This window comes from Crocodylus porosus, unplaced genomic scaffold (genome assembly GCF_001723895.1).
Source record: "Crocodylus porosus isolate Cpor-Errol unplaced genomic scaffold, CroPor_comp1, whole genome shotgun sequence".
Lineage (NCBI taxonomy): Eukaryota > Metazoa > Chordata > Crocodylia > Crocodylidae > Crocodylus > Crocodylus porosus.
The window spans coordinates 259,369,976-259,374,233 of NW_017728886.1; positions in this window are offsets into that span (position 1 = coordinate 259,369,976).

Here is a 4,258-nt window from a genome sequence, read left to right on the forward strand (position 1 = left end):
CACGCAGCCGCAGGGTGCCTTGGAGAAAGCAGGCATGGGGGGCACGCCCCGCCTTGCATGCCCCTTCTCTGTGTGGCACCCTGTGGCCATGCACCCTGCTCCCCCTCTGTGCCCAACCATCTGCAGCCAGTGGGTGCTCCCCATTATGTGGCTGGCTGGGTGTGTGCGTGGCCTCTTGCTGGGTGGTTGTGGCGTGGGGCTGGGTGTGGGTGTGGCATGAGGGTGGATGGGTGTGTGTGTGGAATTGTGGCTGAGTGTGACATGTGACAGGGTGGGCAGGTGCGTGTGTTTGTGTGTGTGCGTGTGTGTGGCTAGGTGGGTCATGTGTCACTGGGGGGGTGGTGTGTGGCATGTGGCTGTGTGTGGGTGTGGCATGTGGCTGGATGTATGTGGCATGTGGCGTGTGGGAGGGTGAGTAGGTGTGGCCTCTGTGTGTGTGTGTGTGTGTGTGTGTGTGTGTGTGGCATGTGGCTGGTTGTGTGGGGGGGGCGGTTGGGTGGGTGTGTGACTTGGTGGGTGTGGCTGAGTGGGGGTGGGGCTTGCACACAGCCAGGTGCAGAGCAGTGGCAGTGCAGGGCAGTGGGTGGTGGTGCTCCATCCCCACCACTCACCTGTCATTTTTGATGGGCACTTTGCTTGTATATACATAAAAATTAGGGTTGTGCGAAGCTTTGCCAGCTGTTTCATTTTTACTCTGTTTTGACTCATTTTGAGCTTGAAACAGTGAAATTTAAATTAAACAAAGGGCTTTGAAACAGCCTCGAAACAATATGAGGCCAATCAAAATGTTGCAAAAATTTCAAAACATTTTGAATTTCAAAGCAGTCAGCCAAGTGGGGGCGGGGGGCAGGGGAGAGCCAGGGCTGCCCTCCGAGCAGCTCCACAGCTCCATGTAGCTCATCCCAGCGAGAAGAGCAGCCCTGGCTCTCCCCACCTCCCACCACCTAGCTAGGCTCCATGGTGTTGGTGGAGCCAATTGGAGTACAGTGCCAGCTCTGCCTGCCTCCCACCACCAGGCCTCTCGCCAATCAGCTCCACCAGCCCCTTGGAGCTCAGCCTAGTGGTGGGAGGCGGGCAGAGCCAGCGCTGTGCTCCACCTCCCACTACCAGGCTGAGTTCCATGGGGCTGCAAGCCGCTGGGATCTGAGCCTGGTGGATGGAGGCAGAATGCATCCCTAGCACTGCAGTCCAATTCCCCCCACCAGGCTGAGTTCCATGGGGCTGCAAGCTACTGGGAGCTAAGCCCAGTGGAGGAAGGTGGGGCTGATTGGAGTGCAATGCCGGCTTTGCCCACCTCCCCTGCCAGGCTGCACTCCAATCAGCTCCACCAGCCCCATGGCACTCAGCTCAGTAATGGGAGGTGGGCAGAGCTGGCATTGTCGTCCACTTCCCAACATCGGGCTGAGTTCCACTGGCCTGCAAGCCATTGAGAGATGAGCCCAGTGGCTCAACACTATGCTCCGCTTCCTCCCACTGGGCTCAGTTCCCCAGAGCTGCAAATCCAGTGGAGGGCAAGGAAGATAGTTTGGGGCTGCAGCACATGACTTCTGAGGAGAGGCTGAAGGGACTGGTCTGATTTAGTCTGGAGAAGAGAAGACTGAGAGAAGGTTTGATAGCAACCTTAAACTCCCTACAGTGTGGTTCAAAAGAGGATGGAGCTAGACTGTTCTCAGTAGTGACAGATGGCCAAACAAGAAGCAATGGTCTCAGGTTGCAGCAAGGGAAGTTCAGGTTAGATACTGGAAAAAAACTTTCTCACTAGGAAGGTAGTAAAACACTGGAACAGGCTATGAAGCGGGGATATGAAATCTCTATCCTTGGAGGTTTTTAAGACCCAGCTAGAGAAAGCCTTGGATGGGATGATGTAGTTGGGAATGGTCCTGCTTTGAGCAGGCGGTTGGACTAGATGACCTCTTGAGGTTCCTTCTGGCCCTAGTTTTCTATGATTCAGTGATTCTATATAGTGACAAGCAATGGGACCCTGCAACAAACTTGGAGTGTTAATCAGACATTAAGGCATAGGAACCCACAGCAGCCAGTAGGAAAAGATCCTTATGGCTGCCCCGGCTCTTAAGCATGGCAAGAGGTCTTTGTCCTTCTATGAAGCACCACAGCTTGGCTTTCAACCTGAAATTAATATGTGTGCATTGGCAAGGCAGATGAACTGAAAACAAAGTTGAATTTTGTTTTTTAAGTTACATGTCGCTGTGGGGTCTGACTCTGAATTTTTTGTTCTTTTGAAGGGCTTTAACCTCAAGATTTTTCATTTCTTTAGGCTGGCAGTACTGTTTACTTCAGAAGTTCTGAAACTAGAAGGGCTATGGGAGCCACTGGCCATGAGGGAGGCAATTAAAAATGGAGGCAACTTCAAGAACCAGAGTGTTCTCCTGCTGAACATGACTGACAGGCCTGGTTCTGCCCAAAGCTGCAAGCGGGCTGTAATGTCCATGTTAACAAGCCTGTAAATAGTGCCACAAAGAAAGAGAGGCAACTTTAAAGAGGGGGAAGGAAAGCAGTGTGAGCAGGCAGGGAGTGGATATGAAACACCAAGTGGCTGGCCAGTTAGTTGACTGCAAAATTGTTAGTGGACTAAGAGCAAAACTCAGTGGGCATGTCTACACAAGATGCTTACTGTGCAATAGCCTAATAATACTGTGCAGTAGCGTGCTGGCCAAAATCCATGCTAAAAAGCTACTGCACAGTGCAGGTATGTGAAGTGGGTTGTATTTGATTTGGATTTGGATTCGGCCTGATTCAGGGGACAGTGATTCAATTTGCTGCTTCAGATCATTGTCCCAATTCAATTTGGCCAAATCCAATTCTGAAGATTTGATTCTGATTTGGAGAATCAGTGATTGGCCATAGTCACAGATTTAAATGTTTTTTCTACATACCTCGAGGTACCAGGTGCAGCTCATGAATGCTGAGATGCTGGGGCACATGGAGCATCCCACAGGAGCGTAGGGGAGCCCCCCGAGTGCTTGGCGACAGACCCAAAAGTGGACCGGAAGTAGTTCCGGTCCTCTTCTAGGTCTGCTGCTAAGCATGCAGGGGAAACCCACCATGCTCCTCTGGCTTGGTAATCAGCCACAGGGGGACCCTGGGTACCCCCCCAGACCCAGGAGGCACCAGTCGCCGAGCCAGGGGGTGGGGATGGGATCCCCCGCGTCCTCCATGGCAGACCCAGAAGTGGACTGGAAGTGCTTCTGATCTACTTCCGAGTTTGCTGCTGAGCGCACTGGGGACCCCTCACCCTATCACGATCCTGTGGGATGCTCCATCCGCCCCATCATCTCAGCGTTCACAAGCCTCTTGGTACCTTGAGATATGTAGAAAGAATATATAAATCTGTGTCTATGTCTGAATTGTTGAATCTCTCCGAATCTCTCTGAATTGAATTGGAGGCTTCTTATTCATTTCAGATTTGGAGATTTGGCCACCGAATCAGGCCAAATCTCCTCTAAATCAAATCAGCAACCGAAGCTTCACACAGTCCTACTGCACATTGTTATTAGGCTACTGCGCAGTAACCATCACAAGAAAACTGCGCCAGCTGTCACAGGCCAGCTGGACGCTGAGTATATCAATTTAGCCACTAGGCTGTTTGATTCGGGATCGAAGAGGCAGAGTTGGGAGTAAAGCAATGGCAAGTTTATTATAACACACACACACACACACAACAGTTAAAAGAAAGATAAATGCAATAAGCAGATAATACAGTATTAAAGAGCTAATAGCAGGTAATAACAACAGATAAATAGATCAATCTGTCACAGGCCAGCAGGGCACTGTGAGCTATCAGCCACCGGCTGTTGAAAACAACAAATAGATAGACATGGGTTGGCAACTAATCGATAGTCCCTCAGTGCCAGGTGCGCACCAGGTGATTCCAACGAAGTCAGGCATCCCTGATCGACGCTGTCCAAGGGATTACGGGGGAAGATCACTTGATCAAGATCTGGTCCTCACTCACATTGGGAGTCCGGAGTCCAGGCGTGGAACAGCAGTTACTATCCTCTTGCCTCTTTCCTACTGGTCACCTGATGCACGTGCTTTTTATATCTAGTCTTATGCTAATCTGTTGGTTTACAGCCACTCACAATATTGTTCTATAGCTATTACTCTATGGAATTAAAAGGTGTTAAAAATTATTATAAAAGGTTACTACCCAGACTTGGGTTTATCCAATAAGCAAATTATGATGCAGCATCTTCAGGTTTGAAATTAACATTACTCCGCCTAAATCCAACCCCTTTAG